Genomic DNA, 8878 nt, shown 5'->3' on the forward strand with positions numbered 1-8878 from the left:
CCGTGAAGCTAGCCCGGCCAGCTGGAGCCCCCGAACATTAACAACATGCCACCAACCAGCCCCCTGGGAAAACACATTTTTAAGAGAATAAACTCTGAGCTATAGTGGTCTACTGTGTACAGAAGGAGCATAGAAGTACAGAGATTCTGCAAAGCATTTATTCATTCTCTCAACAAGGTTTATTAGTGCCCTCAATGGGATGCATTGGATTGACCTTCCCGTGGTGCATCTCGTGAGTACCCATTCATTGGGGAAACTGACGATCCTCCCTAGCCGGGCAAACGCTAGAAGAAGAAGTGCCCTCAATATGTCAGGTGTTGTTCTAGGCACCAGGAATACTCCCCACCCCCAAATCAGACATCATCTTTGCAACTTATACTTGGAAGAAAAAATACCCATTGAACAAACTACACTGCAAATATACTCAAAGGTTTTGATTGGGGTCAGGGTGAAAGTAAGCTGGACAGTCAGGAAACTATTGTAGCTATCCAAGTGAGAGACAGCTGACTTGGATTAAGGTGGTGTCAGGTGAAAGAGAAGTAGAAGGATTCAAGATATGCTGGAGGTAGAGTTGATAGGACTTAGCCATTCTGGATCTGGGGAATTAAATGATGGAAGAATATTCGTTCATCTAGACTGAGTAGGTAGTTGACTTGATGGGTTTACATTTTCTCCAGTGGTCGAGGGTATGGTGGGTAGAATCCAGGATTCTGTGAAGAATGCAAATTAAATGGTTCTTTCTCCCCAAATATTAGTGTTCGGGTATATGTCGCTGGTCCTGACTTGGATGGGATTTGCTCTGGCCCACTGCTCTTTAGCATGATGTCTGGCATGTCTGGTTTACATTGGCTTAAAGTTGGTATTCATGAAGTGCAAAACTACTGTTAACTCAATATCCTCTGGAGTGGTAGCAAAATCTGCAGTAATCCCCCCCCTCAGGTGGGCTTTTCAGAGTTAAGCAGGGCAAATGCATTTTTTACATTTTATTCTTGTACAATCTCAAAGACAGTAAGCTTCTGGAAAATGCAAGGTCATTTGTTCTAGTGTATCTTTTCCATTTACTATGAACTGGTAAGACCCTGAGTGTGATTTTTGGAAGATAGAAATGAAAAATTCTTCTGTTGTCTCTGTGACTAGAAATCATGCCTGTTTATTTTATCCCTTTCATAACTAGACTATTCATATTTGATTAACAAATATATGTTAAGTGAAAGCCACTCCATCTGGATGTTTTATCTAGACTCCAGGCCTGAATTGAACTCTCCATGGAACTTGAATTACCTGATAGTAACTGGTAAAAGTTCGTGTCGGGTCAACAAATTAATGTAGAAAGCAGCTTAGCTCATCTGTAACCTATTTCTCTAGTTGATATAAACAAAACTTATACTGACCTTGTAGTTGTTTCTTAATCTCTGATAATTCCCTTAACTATAGATTTCAGTTACAACAATATACTTAAAATTTCAACTCTCAAAGTTCAGTTGTGAGATAACTTGTTAAGATTTTTATTTTTAATTTTTTTATTTAAGAAAGGAGACATTAACAAAACCATAGAATAAGAGGGGTACAGTTCCACACAATTCCCATAACCCGATCTCCATATCCCATCCCCTCCCCTGATAGCCTTCCCATTCTCTATCTCTCTGGGAGTATGGATCCAGGGTCATTGTGGGTTGCAGAGGGTGGAAGGTCTGGCTTCTATAATTGTTTCCCCGCTGAACATGGGCGTTGACTGGTCAATCCATACTCCCAGTCTGCCTCTCTCTTTCCCTAGTAGGGTGGGTCTCTGGGGAAGCAGAGCTCCAGTACACATTGATGGGGTTGTCTGTCCAGGGAAGTCTGGTCAGCATCTTGCTGGCATCCGGAACCTAGTGGCTGAAAAGAGAGTTAACATACAAAGCCAAACAAATTGTTGAACAAACATGGACCTAAAGACTAGAATAGTGCAGATGAGGTGTTGGGGGGGTATTCCCTGCATGCTCTTATGTACTTTTGCTTTCAGGTATATATATTTTTCCCTAGTTTATGGGCACGTGTGAACCTATACTCTATCTCAGGGATCAACTTGTTAAGATTTTATAAAATTCTTTCCTTCCTCCCATATCTCTGTAGAATTCCTTTCATGGCACTTCTGTGAGTTGAGAATATCCTGATCACTGCTTGTTTGGTAATGTCACCATATATCGTATTCTTTTAACATAGATCTAATGTCATTGTATAATAAATACCAGCTTTGTAATGTAATTTGATCAAAATAATTCACAGTCTTCCATGACTCAGAAACTTGACATTTGAAGTCTACTTTCCCTCCCACCCCCTTTGGACACATGGGCATGAATTGGCAAGAAGAAAATAAAATATCGTGAAGTCCATGCAGCACTTGAAGTGCCACTAGGCTATAAATGTGTGTGAAGCAATGACAGCATGACACATGTCCTCTGTTGCAACTACTCAGCTCTGCCATGATAGTATAGAGGCAAATATAGATAATACATAGTGTCTGTGTCCAAGTGAAACATTATTTTTGACACAGAAATGTGAGTCCCACACAGTCTGTGTGTCATGAAATATTTATTTCCTCCCCCTTTCAGCTACTCAAGAATTTGAAGACCATTTCTAGCTCATAAGATGTTAGAGACAGGTGGCAGTGTAGATATGGCCCTGCAACCTATAATTTGCTGATCCCTGCTCCAAAACATAAGCTAAAGGAAGAGTATCTCAAGAGAGAGCCTAGAAACGGGCCAAGGGAACTCTCAGTTCTTTGTTGAATTCAGAGGAAACATTTTTTTAAAAATATTTATTTTATTTATTTATTCCCTTTTGTTGCCCTTGTTGTTTTATTGTTGTAGTTATTATTGTTGTTGTCGTTGTTGGATAGGACAGAGAGAAATGGAGAGAGGAGGGGAAGACAGAGAGGAGGAGAGAAAGCTAGACACCTGCAGACCTGCTTCAATGCTTGTGAAACGACTCCCCTGCAGGTGGGGAGCCGGGGTTCGAACCGGGATCCTTATGCCGGTCCTTGTGCTTTGCACCATAGAGGAAGCATTTTTGACAATACTGTAGGGCAAACCAGATAAAAGCTGATTGATTGTGAGTAGTAAGACAATGGTTATGGAAAGTGTAAGTAACACTTTTTATAAAAATTGGTTTTGGAAAGGACGAAAGAAATGAGAGAATGATGTGATTTTAAAGAGGATTTAAAAAATAGAAGTAACTTCTTCTAGCGTTTGCCGTAGAAGTAACTTAAAGATGAGCATTTAACATCGATGTTTCTCTTTGTTTTCAATAAGGAAAATAGTACCTATCTTGAAGATTGTTAGGAAGGTTAAATGTGACAAAGTAAATTTTAACCTTAAGATGACACCTAGCATATACTGGATTCTCAGTAACAGATGTTAAGAAATAGTCATATATACTCACAATCTTCTTTGTCAAAAATAAGAAAAGGGTGACAGAGGACCTAGTGGGGGTTGTGTTGTTATGTGGAAAACTGAGAAATGTTATGCATGTACAAACTATTGTATTCACCGTCAAATGTAAAACATTAATCCCCCAATAAAGGGGAAAAAAAGGAAAAAATAAGAGTTTACTATCCCCTATGTTATTTTGTTATTAGGTACAAGTGAGTCTTACAAATCACATGCTGGTATTAGTGGGTTTTTATTTTTATTCATTTTTTTAATGCAACTTTTTTTTTTCTGGTCACATATACCATTACTACACGATCCCCCCAATTCTACTCTTATCCAAGGAAATGGAAACATGTGTCCACTAAAACATATACATAAATATTTAGAGTAGCATTGTTTTTCTAATTCAACTTTTTATTTACAGACCATATATTAGTACTCATCCGCATATTTACCCTGGTGGACTTTATAGTCACATTGCCTGCACACTAAATTTGAGCATAGAGTAGCATCATTAGTAACAGTCAAAAGTAGAAATCACTCATGTTCACAGCCTGATAAATGTGCAAATTAAATGTGAAAGAGCCATACAGTGGAACTGTATTCAACCATAGAAGGGAACCAGATACTGGATGGGAGTTAGAAAATAAATGAAACTTGGAAACATTTTGCGAAATAAAAGAAGTTCATCACAAAAGTCCTTCTAGGAGTTATAAAAATAAATGAAACTTGGAAACATTTTGCGAAATAAAAGAAGTTCGTCATAAAAGTCCTTCTTTTGTGTAATTTCATTTATGTGAAATGTCCAGGATACACAAATTATTTGTAATAACACAAATTGGGTTAGTGAATTAGTAACAGTGTATCAGAACTTAGACAAGAAATAGGCAATGACTATTAACATCAAGCAAGGATATAAAATGACTGATACGGAGTTTGTGGGGTAATTGTTTTTTAAATTTATTTATTCATTATTGGATAGAGACAGAGATAAAGTGAGAGGGGAGGGAGAGATAGAGAGGGAGAGAGAGACACCTGCAGCACTGCTTCACCACTCATGAAGCTTTCCCTCTGCAGGTAGGGAACCGGGGGGGGGGGGGGCTTGAACCTGGGTCCTTGTGCACTAGCACAAGTGTGTGTGTGCTTAGCCAGGTGCACCACTGCCTGGCCCCAGATGATGTGTTATAGTCTGTTCCTGATAATCTACTCAGTAATATCTGCAGTCCTAATAACACACTGCTGTTGAATAGTTTTGCTGAAGGGGTCTTTTATGTTTCTATAGTTGACTGTGTGTGTAACTTTGTTTAAAAAGATTTATTTTTAGAAATAAGTTGAAGTCTTAACAGTTTCTATCTTCATGGAAGAATTTGAATTGTTTTTTTTTCAGACTTCTGGGAACACCAGCAATAATAAGGTACTATCTTTTTTAAAATTTTTAAAAAATATTTATTCTCTTTTGTTGTCCTTGTTGTTTTATTGTTGTTGTTATTGATATCGTCATTGTTGGATAGGACAGAGAGAAATGGAGAGAGGAGGGGAAGACAGAGAGGGGGAGAGAAAGATAGACACCTGAAGACCTGCTTCACCGCTTGTGAAGTGGCTCCCCTGCAGGTGGGGAGCAGGGGGCTCAAATCCGGACACTTAAGCCAGTGTTGTGCTTTGCGCCATGTGCGCTTAACCCGCTACCCTACTGCCCGACTCCCAGTAAGGTACTATCTTTATCCATTTCCAGGCTAGAGATTTTCTGGGTTACCCATATGATTTGAACTAGGATGCACACAGTACAAGGGCTGGCTTAACTCTTAGCCAGTGTCATGCCAACCATCAGTAATATATAGCCAGTGTATAATGTATAGCCAGTGTCATGCCAACCATCAGTAATGCTCATCTTGTCTGTGTTTTAAAATTTGACACTTTGTTCATAATGAACTTTTTTAATGATGGATTTTAAAATTAATTTTCTTTCTTTCTTTCTTTCATTCTTTCTCTCTTTCTTCCTTCCTTTCTTTCTTTCTTTCTTTCTTTCTTTCTTTCTTTCTTTCTTTCTTTCTTTCTTCCTTTCTTTCTTATAGTTTTACCACCAGAGCACTGCTCAGCTCTGGCTTATGGTTGTGCAGGGGATTGAACCTGGGACTTTGGAGCCTCAGGTATGAAAGTCTTTTTGCATAACCATTATGCAATCTCCCCCACCCTAATTAATTTTCTTAATTAAATGAGTAATACCTTTTGATAGGTGCTTTCAGGCCATTGATATTTATTTATATTCTAGAATGAAGATATTTTAATACCATTATTCTAAAATTTAAGAGTGTTCTGATATATGGCATGTTTATGATAATGCAATTGTTTATGAGACCTTTCAGAATGTTTTGCAGGGTAGGCTTGATGATTATTGATTTCTTCAACTGTTGCTTGTCTGAGAAGGTTTTTATGCCTCTATCTAGTTTGAATAACAGTCTAGCAGGATGCAGTAGTCTTGGTTGAAAGCCTTTCTCGTTGAGTGCTCAATATGTATCTTGCCATTCTCTTCTGGCCTTTTGTTTGTGTGAACATTAGATATATTTTTTTTGAAATTAAATTCTTGATGGCATTGGGTTTGTCCTGATGTGTACAGCTGGCTCTACACAGTGGGGCACCAAGTGGTACAATGTTTCCTAGGAGATGGGAATTCAAAGTTGCTGGTGGGTGATCAGGAAACCTGACAAATGTAGCCTTTCTTTATGTTTTTTATTATTATTTTTTAAATGTAGCCTTTCTACCTGCTACAGACCACAGGGAAACTATCGAGCTGCAGCAATAGTGGAGGACAGAAAGAAAAGAGAACCTGATAGCAGTTGCCTCTCAGAGAGGAAGCTGCTTGTTTTTCTCCACAATCCTGACAAGAGAGCAAGGGTCTAAAAATAGAGACTATTAGATCATTCAGTGGTGCTATTTTTATTGAAATAATTGTCATTTCAAAAGAGTTTTCTTTTTTAAAAAGAAGATTTAAAAATATTTCCTTTTTGTTTCCCTTGTTTTATTATTGTTGTAGTTATTATTGTTGTTGTTATTGATGTTGTCGTTGTTGGATAGGACAGAGAGAAATGGAGAGAGGAGGGGAAGACAGAGAGGGGGAGAGAAAGATAGACACCTGCAGACCTGCTTAACCACCTGTGAAGTGACTCCCCTGCAGGTGGGGAGCCGGGCGCTTGAACATGCATATCCTTGGAGTTATTTCTTTTTAACATGAGAGAGGAGAGAGAACTGGAGCATCACTCTGACACATTCGATGCCAGGGATCCAACTTGGGACTTAATGCTTTTTTTTTTTTTTTTTTTTTTTTAACTGAGAGCACAGCTCAGCTCTGGCTTATGGTGGTGAAGGGGACTGAACCTGGGACGCTAGAGCCTCAAGCATGAGGGTCTGTTTCCATAACCATTATGTTATCTCCTCTTCCCAGTAACTGTAGCTTTTAATAAAATTCAAAAGGCCAGTGAAAGGGACAAGATTAGGGAGGGAGGGAGGGATTGAGAGTGGGAGAGTGGGAGAGGGAGGGAGGGAAGGAGAGAGAGAAGAGAAAGAAACCTCTAGCATGACTTGACCAAGTGAGACAGTTGTGATGTGTTCATCCCACTGTACTTTGCACATCCAGATAGTGTCACAGACTCACAGACTGTTGGGAACGATCTGGAGCTCAGGAGAAGGCGTCGCCTTAAATGTGCTCCCTCTAGCTTCTGGGGATTATTAGTGGGTATTTGGGAGGGGAGGACCTGCACACAGATGAGATCACTCAGGAGGATATAGGAGAAAAACTAAAGACAGGGTCCTTGAGCATCTAGGTAGGATGGTAGGGAGAAGGAAGTATAGTGACAGGAGCTTAGAAACCAAAAGAGATGGGAGAAAATTGTGTCACAGAAAAACTAGTGAGAGACACTGGAAGGAATGATCAGTGTGACCAGAATAGTGTCCACTGTGGCTCACACTCAGATCAGGACTATCATTAGTGCATTTCAGAAATACAGCAGAGATCAGGTAGCGGGAGATTGATACCTAAAATCTATTTCCTGTGAAAAATGAAACAATACAATCAGCTAAGATGATATGATAAAGGTTCGTAGTAGCCATTAGAGAAAATGTATATAATGTGTATAATGGGATCACTGAGTAGTTTTCAGGCCTAGGAATTTATATGCACCAATTCACACATTTTGTTTCTTTATTTGCTTCTTTGCTTTTACCAGAGTACTGTTCAGCTCTGGCTTACAGTGGTGCTAGGAACTGAACCTAGGACTTTTGTTGACTCAAGCATGGAAGTCTTTTTGCATAACCATTATGCTACCCCCCCATCCTCTATTCACATGCTTGTACAGATTTATTTTACTTTTTTAATGCATTGCCTTGGTCTCATACATGTGTGATACCACTGCCAACGTTCTCACTTCTCATTTTAGAGAGAGGAGATAACCTCACCACTCACCATCCATGGAGCACTCCCATGTGGTGCTGGGGCTCAAGCCCAGGACCTCATGCAAGGCAAAGAGAACACTCTACTAGGTGAACTGTCTCCTGGAGCCTGTACATGTGTCTTAAGCAAGATTAAGTCCAAGTTTGAACTGAAAGGTGTTTCTGTGATAGATGAAAAAGTACACTCACTACTGTGAGTTAAAGTTGTGAACAAGAAAACAATCAAAACCTATGACTCACTTCAAAGTGCATCTCTTCATTTACTAACCCATCTTCCATTTTTAAAATCTTGAGAACAGAAATTCTTTTTTTTTTTGTTTAATTTATTGGGGGATTAATGTTTTACACTTGACAGTGAATATAATAGTTTGTACATGTATAACATTTCTCAGTTTTCCACATAACAGTACAACCCCCACTAGGTCCTCTGTCATCCTGTTCCAGAACCTAAACTGTCCACCCCCACCCCCAGCCCCACCCACTCCAGAGTCTTTTACTTTGGTGCAATACACCAACTCCAGTTCAGGTTCTACTTGTGTTTTCTCTTCTGATCTTGTTTTACAACTTCTGCCTGAGAGTGAGATCATCCCATATTCATCCTTCTGTTTCTGACTTATTTCACGTAACATGATTTCTTCAAGCTCCATCCAAGATGGGCTGAAAACGGTGAAGTCACCACTTTTATAGCTGAGTGATATTCCATTGTGTATATAGACACAATGCTCAGCCAATCATCTGTTGTTGGACACCTGGGTTGCTTCCAGGTTTTGGCTATGACAAATTGTGCTGCTGTGAATACAGGTATACACGAGAACAGGAATTCTTTTTCTTTTCTGGGACCTGGAATTAGTCCCTTTTATTTAGAAGATACTCATATTTTTGAATAAGTGCATTAATAAGTTTTGGTTCTGCTAGATATTTCTGAATTTAAGTCTTAACTTTAAATCAATATCTACTAGCAATAAATATATTGATTATCTTACAGCATTAGAATTCTGTCCAGGGAGTCGGGTGGTAGTGCAGCG

The sequence above is a fragment of the Erinaceus europaeus genome, chromosome 16 (genome assembly GCF_950295315.1).
Source record: "Erinaceus europaeus chromosome 16, mEriEur2.1, whole genome shotgun sequence".
NCBI lineage: Eukaryota > Metazoa > Chordata > Mammalia > Eulipotyphla > Erinaceidae > Erinaceus > Erinaceus europaeus.